The sequence below is a fragment of the Mus pahari genome, chromosome 22 (assembly GCF_900095145.1).
Source record: "Mus pahari chromosome 22, PAHARI_EIJ_v1.1, whole genome shotgun sequence".
NCBI lineage: Eukaryota > Metazoa > Chordata > Mammalia > Rodentia > Muridae > Mus > Mus pahari.
The window spans coordinates 7,966,559-7,983,573 of NC_034611.1; the positions used below are offsets into that span (position 1 = coordinate 7,966,559).

Genomic DNA, 17,015 nt, shown 5'->3' on the forward strand with positions numbered 1-17,015 from the left:
TATTTAAAGGAAAAATCTTACATTTGTAACTTTTAGGCCCATTATCCTGGTACTGGTAGTTGGGGGAGAAGAGGAAGCTCGAAACTAGGGCAGGGGGAGGGCTATCCTTAGGATAGGCAAGTGGGGAAAACTCAGGCTGTAGTTATGTGGAGTCTATGTGACCTGTGAGCGGTGGGTCCAAGTCTTATGACTCCCTCTATTTCCTGAAGCTTATATGAACTCTTTTAGTTTATTCAAAGAGATGAAAATTTTAGGCATAATAGCATTACTATTGTTTGTAATCTATACTAAAACCTATATTGTAGAAAAATCTGTAAGACAGCTGGAGTAGACTCATACTATTAAGTCATAGCAAAAGCTATGGATTGGGTTACAAAGCATGAATATTCTTTTCCTCTGTCCAGAGAGATGTATGTATGTATGTATGTATGTGTATGTATGCATGCATGTATGTATATATACATATATATGTATTATGTATGTATAGAACATGTTTTTAGTTTGTTAAGAAGTGCCTTTGAGTCTATATTTAGAAGACAACCAAAGGAAATCTAAAATCTTGAGCCTGTGACTGAATGGTAAGTACTCTGAACTTCCAGCTTATCAGAACTCCATTGATCAGTGTTAAAACTCTGAACTTCTGAAATATTAGTATAACAATAGCATAAAAGGGGAAAGATTTAAAATAGTTTCCATTTTTCATGTACCTTAAATAAATTTCTTATATCTTTACAATGTGCATTTATATACTTCTTTAGACCCTCAGAACTTAAGCTTTCTTTTCCTCAGAACTTTTATACATCTTAGAACATTTTCTTAGACCCTCAAAACATAGACTTTAAACCTTTTTCTTTTCATCTAAACATTTATCAAAGTTGTGAATGGTTATTGCTGAAACATTACAAAGCAAGTTCTTTTAACTAAAAGAACAGTAAAAAGTTACATCTAAAACCTGTTTATCCTGTAATATGAAGCCTGTTAACAAGGCAAACCTGTCCGTCTTTCTCAGCAGGAGACCCAGTAGCTCTAGAAAATGCATGGCCTTATTTTTGCATATGAAGTGAACTAACAGGGTGGCTGTAGCCTTGGGGAAAGGAGCTGGTTGCTAATGGACAAATTTCATTTAACCATCAGTGCCATTAGAGATCTGAGGATTCATTGTAGGAGGAAGTATAATCCAAATATATCAGTTAAAATGACATAGACTTGGGAGGCAGAGGCAGGCAGATTTCTGAGTTCGAGTCCAGCCTGGTCTACTGAGTGAGTTCCAGGACAGCCAGGGCTATACAGAGAAACCCTGTCTCTGAAAAAAGAAAAGGAAAAAAAAAAAAAAAAAAAAAAAGAAAAAGAAAAAGAAAAAGTTAAAATGACAAAGACTTGCCCATTACTTGACACAACACCAGACTCCTGTGGTGTCCATGGGTTTGTTGTGGGTATAGGCCCAAAGGCAGCAAGTCTTCAATCCCAGGCCCAGAAGTTCTCATAGGCTTTCTTGTGGAGAAGTGTGGGAACTAAAGGGGGGTGAGGGGAAGGGGAGAGAGGAGGATAGCCCACATCCGGCCAAAGTTCCTCCTATGCTCTTGGCAGGCAGATGTGGGAGGGCTGTCAGACGCTTTCCACTTGGCCCTGGGTCGGCATCTAAGCCACTGAGCCCACTCAACTGGGGGTAGACAAGGGGCAGCCCCTACCAGGGCCCCAGAACAACATGCTGTAGCCCTGGGGTTATGGGAGAGAGGGATGAGGGAGAGAGGTTCCCACACAGGTGAGAGTAAGTGCAGCGGGCCTTGATGAACAGAGACAGTCTATGGTTTTAAAGCTTTATTGTAGAAAGGCAGGGGGAAAGAGAAAATGTAGAAAGAGAGAGACTGGCCATGGCCAAGAGGAGAGAAGGGGGAAAGAGGAGAGAGAGAAGAAAGGCTAGAGAGTAAGGAGGAGAGAGTGAGAGGAGAGGAGAGGAGAGGAGAGGAAAGAGGAAAGAGGAAAGAGGAGAGTAAGGGGAGTAAGAGGAGTAAGAGAGTGAGGTGGGGCCAAGCAGTCCCTCTTATGGTATGCTGTTATCTTTACTGTTGCTAGGTAACTGGGGAGAAGTCTAGCCTGAAGGTCAGAAGCTTGAAGACATTGTATATGTGACTATTAGCAATGCTTCTCCTGTGGGTTCGGTAACAGGAGCCAGGGTCCAGGAGACATAAGAGAATTCCTGTCCTATGTAGGTGAATTATCACCACCGGGTCCTGGGGTTCAACATCTCAGCTCAACTGGAGACCAGACTGTGTACAGCCCAATGCTCAACAGAGGAGGAACTTGTGGGACTGACTTAACTTTGTCTATGCAAAGTTGGCCAATCAACTCTCTAGTATCCTGCTTATCCACAGTTTGGGCCAGGTCCTAGCAACAGGCAAGGCATTTACAGTAGATATGGCCAGTGGCTAATGTTACTACATCCAAATGGAGTCTGAGAGTCCCATCATCTTCTCTGGAGACCTGTGGAGCTCTTCTTTGGTCACCACTAGGAGCTGGGTCTGTCTGTCATAGTAAGCTTTTTTCCTTACTTAATGTTTAAATTTTAAATTAAACATTTAAAATGCCTCATTCAGCAGATATCTGACATGTTTGAGGATCATTATCTATTACGGATATCTGAGCTAAACAAACTTTGCTTCTTTTAGTTACTTGTTTTAGGCTTAACCTAGAAAACATAAACAAAAGGTTAAATAAAGCTTGTCCTTGAAAATGAATTACATTTGCACTTAGCATGATTACAAACATACTTTTGAGCATATTAAAGAATTTGATCATTTATATCATGACTTTATATTAACTTGCAGGTCCTAATTATCATTAATTATTTATAAGAAGTTAACAGCTTTAATAAGATTAGGATTTTACAGTTTTATCTCTTGTAAGTTTTAGCCTTAAAAATTATAATATTTGTATTGAAGCTCTCTTGTATCAAAATAAAACTTTTTATCATAAATGTAGCCCATAGAGAGACTGGAAATTTTATAAAACCATAAACATAGCCTATAGAATGATTGAAACCTTATTATATTTTATTTTTCATTCTTTTACAGAACATGATTACAGAATATTATAGTTTGTTGTATGACTCAATTTATACAAATAGTTAAAGCTTAACAATGCTAGCAAAGACTTGTAAGGAAGGTAGACATATATCTCTAAGTCAGTTATTGTTTATCTGCATAGACTTTAGAAATTTTAAAACTTATTTGTCAAATATATTTTATTTTTTAAACATGCATTGTCTTTTATTTAAAAATTTCAGAAAAAAAATCATCATATAAAAATCTATCCTGGTTGGGTGGGGGATGGGAACATCCTCTTGGAGATGGAGACGGGAAGGAGGAGGAGGAGGAGGAACTGTCAGAGGGTGGACCGGGAAGGGAATAAAGACTGGACTGTAAAAAAAAAAAAAAAAAAAAAAAAAAAGATTAAAGATAATAATAATAATAATAATAATAAAATTATCCTAATCTAAATATCTTGGAACCTGTTGTTGTCTCGTTAGTCTAAAAAGTAGATAATCAGAGTTCTATTCAAATTATATATAAGCATGCAATAACAAATTATGATTATCTATGTATTGAGTTTTAATTATTAACCTTCTTGTACAAGTTTTAAGCTTTTTTTTTTTTGGGCTTGGCATTTTATGTCTCCCTTCTCCCTACAATGGTCTTACAGAGAGTAAGCAAGTTTACATTTTAGCAAGAGTTTTGAATATCCATGACCTTGAATGAGGGAACAATTTTTGTGAACAAGAACCAAGAAAGGGAGGAGAAGTCAAGGAGTTAGTCACTTTAAATTACATTTAGCCATCCTTCCTAATTTTTCTATAAGCACTTAAAAAATTTCAAGGTGGGTTATGAACAGAATCTCAGTGATCCTGTCGTCTGAGCCAGGCACACCTCAAGGAAGTAAAGCATGGTGGGCAGGCATTGTGAGATGCTGGCTATGTATTTGATATCTGCTTCACTCCTGTATAGAAGAGAGCAATCGGGGATCTCTGAACAGTCTTGGATACCACTGACCATTTGTGGCTGCCAGTGGTCAGGACCTGGTGCTTCAATGACAGACACTATGGTGGTGGTGGTGGTGGAGGTGATGGTGGTGTGGTGATGGGACTATTTAACTGGTTGGTTTCAATAAAGCAGAAATGGTGAGGTGCAGATAAAGATCTGAGGTGATCATCCAATGTCCCACTGCCTCTGATGGAGCCCAGTCACCTGTTATACAGCAACATCAGTAAGGACCACAGGTATGTAGACTTTACTGAGGACTAACTACCCTCCTGCGTGAGCCTGAAGGACACTATTTCCATAGCACTGCCCTTCTGGAATGAAGACATTGCTCCCTAAATCAAGGAGGGGAGAAAAGGGTCTTGATTGCTGACCATAGCAACCGCCTTTAGGGCATTGCCAAGCATCTGGAGGGTCTCTCAGAAGAGGCCATCATGGGGCTGAACCCACGACCAGGCAATTCCACTGTCTATGAATTGGACAAGAACTGGCAGCCCATCAGGTGGGTATGGTTCCTGGGAGATGAAGAGATTAAGTGTAAAGCCATGCAAGCTGTGGCTGCCCAGGGCAAGGTGAAGCAGTGAAGGCAAGCAGGTAGACTCCCTGCCTATTCATGCCTCCTATACACTTCCACAACATCGGTCATATAGACTACATCTTTAGGATCTTAATTTATGGCTGCAGATGGGGACATGTGGATCCTGTTTTCATTTTATTATTTTATCCCTGTACCCACTCACTTCAAAGAATCTAGTCAGAATAACACCTTTGGGGAGAGGGTGCAGGTTCTTGGTCAACACCCAGGGATGGCTTCTCTTACCAGGAGAGTTTGAAGGTAGTAATTGTTGATTTTCTTACTCCTTTATTTATAAAGGGTCTACGTAGGAAGATGTCAGGGAGGAACCAAGTTGTGGCATGACCAATGAGGAGAAGCTGCAGCCTAGTTTTGTCCTGGGACACAGTAAGGTAACGGGGGGCTGCAGTCATTCTAGTGGAGGTTTAAAATAACTTGCATACTGTTTTATATATATGTAAAATCTTTTAAAAGCCCCTTTGAAGTTTCTGGTGGCTGTTGAAACGGTCCCATATGGTCACCAGAAAATGCCATACCTCATATCAAATGGGATGAACTCCTTCTCCTCAGGGGTCAGGAGTACCTTGTGCTATGTGAGGATCCCTTGCCTTGTTCTGTAGAGGTGAAGTGCACCTTAGTCATGTCCAAGTTTTTTGTCTTTACAGTCTAAATCATGTTCCAGCTGCTTGACCCTCCCATGTTGGTTCAGAACTTGTTTGGGAATAACTACTAAATTTCATTTAATAAAAGAACAATGTACAATAAAAAATGAGAGATAATAGTAACACACTTGCAATTTGTTATAAGATTTTTTTTTCCTACGGGTATGAGACAATATCTGGAGCTTTCACCCAGTATGTGTATGCATGTATGTATGTATGCATGTTGCATAGGGCGACCCCATCCTTATTCTTAATTTCTCGCCAGTATATTCTTGTTTCTCCAGAAAACCCCAAGACTTTGCTTAATTAGGGCCTAATTGCATACAGCCAGCTGGAAGGAGTGACTGCATTCACAGGTGAAGGTCCAACGACCTTATCTAGCTCCTTTCTATTTTCAAAGGGATATTAACTTTCAAACAAGTCCATCTCGGATTATTTTAAGCAAGCATATCTAGGGCTGTTATTGGGAGATTTTAGACTGCAGATTTGATTTGATTTTATAACCAGTTTGTGTGTGTCAGTAGATGGAGGCAGACAACCCGAAAAGCTATCTTGTTATAACTTTAATAAGTTATCTTGTAATGTCATTAGGTTGTATAATAATATGAGTATTTGTAACCTAGAGACTATTAAATGGGAAAGTGTAAAAACCAGACATCTACAGGAACTCAGAAAAAGCTGGCATTAGGTTGTATTTGTTTTCTTTATGGATTTTATTTTACAGGTTTTTAACCATATCCAATAAGCTTACAAATCTTAAGGTACAGAATGTTTGTATTTTAGCTGTTTTAAAGAACATAGTATCTTTTCTTGGGTTGGTTTATTTTTTCTTTTTGTCCTAGAGTCAGATGATCTTCAGACTCAGGACAATGATTTTTGAGGAAAAAATTTTAAACAACCATACTTGGGTTGGAAAATCGAGGTCATACCTCAGCTCCAGAGCCAGCTTTTTAATAAAGACAAGCATAAAAGAGTATTTTAATATTAATCATACCCAAAGTCTCCGAATCCCTGCAGTGATCATATGGAGAAACCAGAGCAAACAAAGAAGGTGTAGAGATAAGAAATTGTGGGTGCAGGCCAGCTGACCAGCTGTGCTAGCACTGAGAGCAGCAGGAGGCAGAACAGTGGGCTCATGTTGTCCAGGAGGTCTGCACGCCAGGAGTTTCCATAATGATCCAGCCCTGAGGTGGGGGAGTGGTTCAAGGCAGAGCTCCATGGTCAGAGACAGGCGACAGCTGGGGGATGACACAACCTGGAGAAAGGCGTTCTTCCTAAGCAGAGTGAGGAGAAATGAGCCAATTAGTGGGGCACAGACAGAGCAAGCTTCAGTGGGGAGCTAACATAACCAAGAGTAGCCTACCTCACAGTAATCCTGAAAGTATAGGATGGAGCTCAGGGGCAGTTTGGCTGTGCTTAGTTTGATTCCCATCTGTGACAAAGCTTGAAAACACAAATACAACTGACAACAGAGAACAACAGAAAAAGACAGTATGACAACACAGTCAGAAAAAACAAAAATAAAAGACAGACAAAACTCAGACATACCTTCGCTCACATACCAAAACAGAAGAATATTAGGTTTCTTCTCTGTCCCAGAGACTGACTGGATCTACAATCCTTTCAGATCTCACTTTCTGTCTCTCCAAATATCTGGACTCTAAAACAGAGCAGAACAAACAACTCACCAAAAGGGCTGAGCTTCAGAGCACATTGGTCAATGATTCTTGCTTTCAATGTTGAAATTTAGGGCGGTATAGGACCCCTGATGCATCATCTCAAGTCCACGTTGGACTTTCTCCTTCTAGTGCCTTCTACAGACCTATGTCCAAGGACCTACTACAGCCCTATGTCCAAGGACTCCCAGGAATCTCACTTGGGCCTCCAAATGTTATGAAGTTTGTAAACCCCTGGGGAAAGGCTATAGACTGAATCCAATTATAAGTGAAAGATTTCTTGATTAACTGCTAGTAGGATGAACAATCTCTGAGCCAAAATTGAGATTTAGATGTATGAGGGGTATGAGAAATAATTTTTAAAGGGGAAAACCACACAAAGACCTTTAATATCTAGGCAAGTAAGTACAAACTGTTCTGTTCTGCCAAGTTAAGTGGTTAATGCTACTCCAAACAATCTTTAGGTATCTGTTTAAGCAAATTACAGAAGTAAAAAGCAGCTAGTCATATCATGACAAATCTATAGTCATTGCTGTACACTTTTGCATGGGAATCACTGAGTCAAGTTTACTGGAAACTTATCTTCCAGGGACTGGATTCAGAGACTAATGCCTGTTACGTACCAAGATGGATGTCTAGCATAAGATGGAGCCATAACACTTATTTCATTTCTTATCCTTTATCTTCCAGGGTCTGAAACTGGGAGGATATCATGCCTCATTCCCTGTGGGTATACAGTACTGGTTTTGTTTCTTCCTTTGTTTTTATGTATATTTGAAATCAAAGACTCAGCTTTTAATCTGTTATTTTCTAGACAATTGATTTATGTATGGGCATTGCCCCCCTCTGTTTGTCTGTCTCTGTCTCTCTGTCTCTCTCTGTCTCTCTGTCTCTGTCTCTGTCTCTGTCTCTCTCTCTCTGTGTGTGTGTGTGTGTGTGTGTGTGTGTGTGTGTGTGTGTGTATGTATGTATGTGAAGAGCCAGAAATTGTTAACTTTCCTCATTGCATGGTACCAGTAATGTAATGATTCATTGCTGTAAGAGAAGAATATAATAGGGATTGCTCATAAATGAATTCTTTTGATGATAATTATAGCAGAAACAATATAAATTAGAATAAAAACTGTATACAATGTTTGAATATCTGAGAAGGAACAGTTAATGATAAAAAAAAAACTGTTGCAAATGTTTGCTTGGCTAAACAGTGTTTAAAAGCTGGTACTTTTTTTTTCACATTTCTTATATTACTGTGACCTGTACTGTTTTTTAGACTGACCTTACACAGCTGACAAGAATGAAGAAACAACAGTGCACAAACATAAAAGCTGGGATTGGGTATGTTATTCAGTGGGAAACACCACCAGTAGCCTGCCACAGCCAGCACAATTAGAGCGTCACAGGGACCTGGAAAAGAGAACCATGGTAGACAGATACGTAAGACTCCAAGTTTACTTCAAACATAAACAATTTTTTTATTTTTCCACTGCTATTTGTATATTGTTTGGGCAGCTGTTAGAGAATACTGCCAGCTAAGTTAGAGTAAACAGTATCTTTGACCCAGTGTCTGAAATTTTTCTTTCCCTGTCCTTGTGACCTTGTTTTGCCATAGAGGACATTCTGTGTAAGCTTGAGCTTGTAGCTTTTTGCATTTCTAAAGCTACACAAGTCAGAGTTTGTGTGTTATGGAACTATGGACACTCTGGACTGCAGAAACTCAGCACAATTATTATATAACATGAATAAGGAGGTGGGTTAGCTAATCTGGGTAGGAGGTCTCCATACGGGAGCAGTCCCAGGTTGTAGTCATCTGGGAGGAGGAACTTTCAGGTGACAATTTCTGCACACATTATCAACATCCTCATTTTAACTAGGCAAAAGCTTTGTCATTCTTCTGAGTCTGCTTCAGGGAAAACTTTCCTATTCCCATAGATTTGAGGCATTTGAGGCCCTTACCATGGCTGTGCTCACATCAATAATATACATTCATTAAGGATGTTATCTGCTCTCACAATATTTTCCACAGTATCAAAGTTCTTAACTGATTTCCCAGTATTCTAGTCATTTCAGTTTCAAAAGCTAATGTCTTTTGTATAAATTCTGGATGAAGTAGATTTATGAGCTTGTCCAGGTAACATTTGCTACAAATTCAATGTCAGTTTTCAACAAGTACATTGCTGTTGTTGGACCCAAAGCATTTCTGCAGGTAAGGGAATATAGCTATAAACAATAATTAAGATCACCCTTGCAGTTCTTGCTCTGTGGCGTTTCCAGCCATATTACCTCCTTTTTGTGTGTCTTTTATATGAAATTATTGTTGAATGCCACTTGTGACTTGTCACTAGCATGTCATTTGTGGATCATCACTAGCACATCACTAGCCTCATCAGAAGCCTTTCTTTTTAGTAAACAGAAGCTGGTCAAATTCTGAGTCCTATCTTACTTTCAAATCTGGCTTTGGTTGTAACAGATGCCTATATTTTTACTTTTCATGTTTATTTTATTTGACACAACTATACATATTTATGGCTGCATAGTGATACTTACCTATATGTCCACAAATTAGATATTTAGTATGCTCACCTCCTTGGATTCCTATAATCTTTCCATTATGAAAAAATTCAAAATTCTGTTTCCACTCATTTTGAAGTCTATAATCTAATGATATTAACTACAGTGTACAAAACACCAAAATTTATTCTTTTTACCTAATTGTGATATTTCTCTTATTGACAGATCTCTACATTATGGTTTCATTTTGAAATGAATGTTTTTTTTTTTATCTTCTATCAAATAAATTTTATTGATCCTGTTCTGATCTTCAAATCTACTGGGAAAGACCAAAGACTTAATCCAAATTTACACTAAAATTAATTGAATATATTTTTACTAAGGTATTCTCAGAAATGGTTTTAGGTTTCTTTTTCCAAGTTAGGGTCTAACCCTTCCCCTAAAACAATACCATCAGAACTGCCATTTCGGGGCTGGCTTTGTTGCTTAACAGTATCCTGTTGCTTGAGCTTCCATGTAGCAGTCCCTAAAGCTTGCACAGTGTCTCAAGAGCTCCTGTACCCTTATTTGTAATGTTTTCCTGTTTTCCAGAGTACTGGGCATTACTATCACCAAGTGACTCTGAAAACTCTACCACAGTCTGTGTCTGTACATGTTAAAGAGTGAACAAAGGTTAAAAATTTGTGTTTTCAGAAGCTATAAAGTTGTTGAGAATCCCGTTGCTTTGGCGTTTTAGGATTACATATATGAGTGTTGTTGGCCAAGGAGGCTCTCAACACCCACCCCCACACCAAATAAAGGCTATTAGCATCTGTGGTGGATTGAATATTCTTGGCCCAGAGAGTGGCACTATTAGGTGTATCCTTGTTGAAATAGGTGTGGCTTTATCGGGGGAAGTATGTCACTGTGGTGGTGGGCTTTGAGATCCCCATCCCAGCTGACTGAAAACAGTCTGCTCCTGGCCTCGTTACAGTGAAGAACTCTCAGCTCCTCCAGTACCGTGCCTGCCTGGACATTGCCATGATCCTGCCTTGATGATTATGGACTAGACTTCTGAACCTGTAAGCCAGCCCAAATTAAATGTTGTCCTTTATAAGAGTTGCCTTGGTCGTGGTATCTCTTCACAGCAACAAAACCCTAACTAAGACAGAACTTGGTACCAGGATTGGGTATTGCTGTGATAGGCCTGATCATGCTTTCATTTGGAGGAATGTGGCTTTTGGGAATTTGGGAAGCAGTGGGATGGTTTAAATGGGGCTCAATGGGCTACCCAAGTAGGAATTTGGAAGACTTTGTTGTTGAGGGTGATTTGAACTGATGCACCAGGAAGTGGAATGGAGCTGAATCATATGTTCTAGGCGATAAACAGATTAAGGTAGTAGTGACCTCTAAACAATCTCAGGCATGGTGGTATACAACTTTAATCCCAGGAGGTAGAGGGCAAGCAGATCTCTGAGTTCAATGCCAGCCTAGTATAGGGCAAGTTCCAAGTAGAAAATGCTTAGGTAGGTGTGGTTGAACACACCTTTAATACCAGCATTCAGGAGAATGAGCCATGGAGATCTGTGAGTTCAAAGGTAATCTACAGAGCAAGTTCCAGGGCAGCCAAACTTAGGCAGTGAAGGAATTAGAAACAGAAAGCTGGTGATAATGTAGGGGGGGGGCATGTTTCATCTTCAGTAAGCAGCAGAATTTGTCAGCTTTGACCATATGTCTCTGGCTTTAGAATCGAGAGTAGAAGGAAACTACTGTACCACTTGATTCTCGTTAAATGAAGCTGAGAAATTAGTGGTGATTAAGAAGAGACCAGCATCACTGAGTTGAAATCTTCTGGGAAGTGTTTTCTGAGAGTCCAAAGAAGTTGTGTTCCAGAGATAGCCAAGGTTGTGTCCCATGCTTCAGATGGACTTGGTAATGTGTAAGAATTATCCAGGGGTACTGGTTTTGGAGGCATGAAGGGGTTATGGAGAGCAGCTGAGGCTTGGCACTGTGAGAGGCCAGGGAAAATCAGTACTGAAGGTGTAGACTCAGTCGCAGTTAGTGGCCCGGGACTGAAGGGGTTATGTAAAGAAGTTGAGGCTTAGTACCATAATGGAACCTATGAGAGATTATTGGTGAAGCCCAGTTGTAGTGGAAGACTCCAGAATATCAGAGATGCCAGTACAATGGGATGATCACCAAGAACAGCAAGAGCAGTGGAGCGCAGTCAACCAGGACCTAGAGAGCTACAGATGGCAAAACTGGAGATGGAATTCAAGCCCTTTTGAGAAGCCCAGAAGATTATGAATGGATTCAGATATTGGAGCAAGAATCTGTCAAGTTGAGCTTGCCTTGGATACCCCAAGATGTTCTTGGAGATGCCAGAGCCCTGGGGTACCTGCCAAGAAAATCTGCTAACAGGGAGTGGAAGGATCCAGCCCAGAAGAGAAATGTTTGCTGCAGTCAACAAAGATGAAAGGAGTTGGAAATATGAAGATCCCCTTTACATCAGACATGGTGATGCAGAGTTTGGAGTTTTCCCAGCAGTGTTTTTGGTTTTGCTTTGGTCCAGTGTTTCTTCACTATGTCATTTTAGAACAGTAATGTATGCCCTGTTATGTCAGAGGTATGTGATCTGCTTTTTATTTTGCTTTTATAGGGGATTACAGTTAAGTGACTCGATGAACATCACAAGAGACTTTGAGCTTTCGGTTTTTAACATTATTTAGACTGTTATAGACTATCAGGACTTTTGTTGTCAGACTAAAGGTTTTAGCATTATATTATAGCTAGGTATGGCCCCCACAGGCTCATGTGTTTAAACATGAGTAGGTGCCAGGGAGTAGAATGTAGGTGCCAGGGAGTAGAATGTGGTCGATTGAATGTGCTTGACCCAGGGAGTGGCACTATTAGGAGGTGTGGCCCTGTTGGAGGAAGTGTGTCACTGTGGAGGTGGGCTTTGAGATCCTTTTCCTAGTGGCATGGGAGCCAGTCTTCTGTTTGCCTTCAGAACACGATGTAGACCTCTCAGCTCCTCCAGCACCATGCCTGCCTGGATGCTGCTATGCTCCTGCCTTGATGATAATAGACTGAACCTCTGAACCTGTAATCCAGCCCTAATTAAATGTTGTCTTGGTCATGGTGTCTGTTCACAGCAATGAAACCATACCTAAGATACTAAAGAAAGAATTCTTTCAACATTGCATAATATTTTCTGCAAAATTCAGATACTTTCACAATTCTGATATTAGATCAGAATCAAACATTAAAATAATGTAGTAATTGTACTGCATTATACTAACAACAGTAGATTCTCTGCCTTTAAACTAGAATTTTAAACAAAAAAATTTATACAAAATTTAGTTCAGAGAACACCTAAATTCACAGAGACCAAAGAATACCAAAGAGAAATGAATATTCAGTGTGTACTGAACAGAATCTATAGATGATGTGAGTCTGATTACTTTCTTTAGAACATTGCTTCATAGTACTCCTAATAGCTCAGCGGGAAGGAACAGAACTGACAGGAGAAGATGCTAGCTCTGCAGTAAACTTCACTGACACACAGGCATGTACCAGTATAGGTCATATCATCACACTTCTCCCTAACTTTTCAAGCCTGTCTAATGCAAGGATATTACCCCTCTGTGATGTGCATAAGATAAGAACCATCTAAAGATAGAATACTTTACTCAAGTCAGGGAAACATCCAGTCTAACTGTGGATTTCCCCCTCTTCCTCATTTCCTCTAAATACAGTTCCCTAGTCTCACCCCCAACTTTGTAGCAGGCTATGTGTTATAGCCTGTCTCCCCTCTGATCATCTCTAGTGGACTGCATAGATCTTTTGCACAACATTCCCCCCCCACACACACACATTCTGTTACCCCAGCCCTGGAATCCATCAGGTATTGCCTGAAAACCCAGCATCTACCCTGCCAGAGAAGCAAGTAGGCCAGCAAAGCAGGAAGTGGTCTTCAGATATCCACACTCCCTCATTTCCTCCATATCCAACCATCCAGTCTCATCCTCAGCTTTGTAGCAAACTGACTACTTGTTGTGAACTCTTCTCACTCCTTGACCCCATTTGCAGGGTGTTAAGCACATCCTGGTGGAACACCCTGTTTTCTGCCCACCCGTGGAACTACTTAGTACTCCTCTCCTAGCATAGTCCCATTTTTAAGTGTTAGCCTGCAATATCTGGAAATACGTTTTATCAGGAATCTTCAATGGCAACAACTAGAACTATTCCTTACCAGGTACATAAAGCCACCATAACCTCCTAAAAAAACAGAGGAAGCAGAAACCAAGGGAAAATAATAAAGACAAGACCAGATTTCAGCACCTAGAGTCACAATCTTCCCGATCCTAGGTGCCTAGACTTATTGGCAGACTTACTAGAATAATACCCGAGTTGTTGATGGAGACTCTAGAATCTAGAAGGACCTGGGCATATATTCTACAGACTTTAAGAGACCACAGGTGCCCGTCCAGCTTACTATTTCCAGCAAAACTTCCAATCACAATAGATGAAGAATATAAGACATTACATGATAAAATCAAATTTTGCAATAGCTAGCAACCATTAGAAGGTGCTAGAGGGAAAACTCTAACAGAAAGAGGTTAACTTTATCCAATAAAACACAGGATATAAATTATCCCAGACCAGAAAATCAAATGAGGAGAAACACACACGCGCACACACACACACACACACACTCCACCACCACAACCACCACCACCACCACCACCACCAACAACAACAACAAAATGACCACTACTACAACAACAATTAACAAGAATCAAAACTATCACACATGGATATCTCTCAACATCAATAGTTTTAATTCTCCAATAAAAATGGACAGACTATCAGACTGGATATGAAAATAGGATCCATTCTTCTGCTTCATCTAAGATAAGCTCTGAACATCAAGGATAAACATCAACTTAGGGTAAAGAATAGAAAAAAGATAGCACAAGAAAACAGACCAAAAGAAACAGAAGAAAGAAACTCTTTTAATGTTTGACAAAATAGATTTCACACCAAAACTAATCAGAGGAGACAGGGATAGTATATTATATACTCATCAAAGGAAAAGTCCACCAAGATGACTCATTGTGATTCTTAACATCTTTCATGTGTATGTTAGTAGATGGCAAAGAAAAGAGATGCTATGTCTACACTCAGTGCTCTGACCTACGAACATCAGAAGGATTCCTTGAAAAAAGTGAACCTGAGATGACCAACAGTCTGGCACCATGCAGGCCTGGTTGAACTTCCTGGACCAGAGAAAGCTGGAGACTAGAAGAACCCTGCCTGGGACCACAGACCCTAGGCAGCAATGAGCCTGAGACTGACAACTCTCACTGAATGACAACCCCACTTGGGTGGCTAGGTGAGGAATATACCTGAGGTGACAACTAGACTGGTGCTGTAAGGCCTAGCCAGGGAGCTAGCCAGAGATGATGACCAGTTCAGAGCTACATAGGCCTGGGGGTGCAGATCATGCCCCAGATGACCCCTGCCTGGCACCATGAAGACAGGCAGAACTGGAGACTCACTGTTAGTGAGGAGCAGCCTGATGTGAGTAGCCAGTGTTTCCATCTGGGATCATGGTGGGGTCTTGGCCTGTGCTGCCACCGAGGTCCATGTCTGGTTTCAAAGCCCTGAAGCAGCAGGGGTCTGCTACCACCAAATATCAGGCAGATGTTCCTGGTATGGGTTGCCATCCAGAAACATGTTGATGTCTGAGGGTTGTACAGAATTGGCCTCGCCCCTCACTTGGGCACTGTGGGAGAGCAGGAGCACTGTTCCAGTTGCAGCACATAGGAGATCAGACCCTGCACCTAACCTGGACAACACAGTAGAGCTCATGGTGGTAGAGACATGATCACAGGTTAGTCAGCCCTGTGACATGAGTGTTGAAAGGCTAACTCTTGTCACTTGTTTGCCATGTGGTGACATGCGCTTGAGAGAAGTGTGTGCTCCTTTCCACCTACAGCAGGCAGGAGAGGTTGCTTTGTGGTCATCAGAGCAGCAGAGCTGTCCCTGCCCTTATCTGGGGCAGCACTTGAGAGGAAAAGTCCTGCACTTCTCCTGGGCAGCACAGTAGAGCTGGTCCTGAATGTGAGGGTGGCAGGTGAGCTGTCCCCAAAGGCATGAGTGTGGAAGAGGTGGCCCCGCCTTTTGTCTGCTGTGTAATGACATTGTCGAGGGAGAGATCCCCTCTTCTCCCTTTCATTCTCATCACTGGCAGTGGACAGAGAGTTGATGGGGCATGAGAACAGGAGAGCTGCCCCTACCCCTCATCTGCTTCAGTACTTGGGAGAGCTGGCCCTGTATATGGGGGCTACAGGTACCCCAAGGGCAAGAGTGCAGAAGAGCAGGCCTTGTCTCTTGTCTGCTTTATAGTGGTGCAGATGAGGGAGAGACACCCTCATTTCCTCTTTTGTCCCTTGCCATCCTTGCCATTGGCAGACAGGAGAGCTCACCTAAGGTCATGTAAATAGGAGAACTTGTCACGTCCTTCACTATAACACTTGGGAGAGTGGGCCCTCCACCTTTCCTAGGCAGCAGGGTAGCACTGGCTCTGGTTATGGAGGTTGCTGGTGAGACAGCTATGAGGGCATGGGTGTAGAAGAGATAAGTGGTTGACAAGCTCAGATAACTCTCAGGTCCAGATCCATGACTTTGAATGATCTCTTTTGCTGTCTTATTGCTCTAGCTATGACTTCAAGGTTTCTGTTGGCCCATCCCAATATTCATTCCATCAATGAACTGCTGGCATTCATGAAGAGGCCAGACCTACAGATACAAAATAACAGAATCCCCATGACCCAGGGAAACAGCAGGATATCTGCTGTTGTAGAGTAGTACCAGTGAGGTTCCAGTGTTGATAGGGTAGCAGACACCAGAGGCCTCAGACCAGACCAACCAGTCACTGCAATGGACATTTGCAAGCAAAGAAGTATGGGCAAAAGGGTATACTGTGAGATAAACTGTGACATACCACAGCTTCTATAATGAAATTGTTTTCTCTGTTGTGGGGGAGGTTGCAAGTCTAGGTGTGTATGGGGCATGATTGGGATTAGGGTTCATAATGTGAAATTCACACACACACACACACACACACACACACACACACACACACACACACACAAATAGTTAAAAAAATTTCAACACCCATTCACTGTAAAAGTCTTGGAGAGATTAGAGATATAAGGAACATACCTAAACACAATAAAGGCAGTTTATAGTAAGTTCACAGTCAACATCAACTTAACTGGAGAGAAACTCAAAGTGATTTCATTAAGATCGGGAACAAGGCAAAGTTGTATACACACTTCTTTCCATACCTATTCAGTATAGCTCTTGAAGTCTTAGCTAGAGCAATAAGACAACAGAAGGAGATCATGTGGAAACCAATTGGGAAGGAAGGAGTCAATATATTTTTATTTGTAGACATAGAAAGGATGGACTATCCAGAGACTACCCCATCCGGGGATCCATCCCATCATCAGCCACCAAACCCAGATACTAATGCACATGCCAGCAAGATTCTGCTGAAGGGACCCTGATA

General features: G+C 41.1%; 2 pseudogenes; both read left to right on the top strand.

The window, feature by feature from the left end:
• Positions 1–4,618, top strand: part of LOC110339012 — a 27,322-nt pseudogene extending 22,704 nt beyond the window's left edge.
• Positions 4,619–4,949: 331 nt separating this feature from the next.
• The window catches only part of LOC110339013, a 36,017-nt pseudogene continuing 23,951 nt past the window's right edge, over positions 4,950–17,015 (top strand).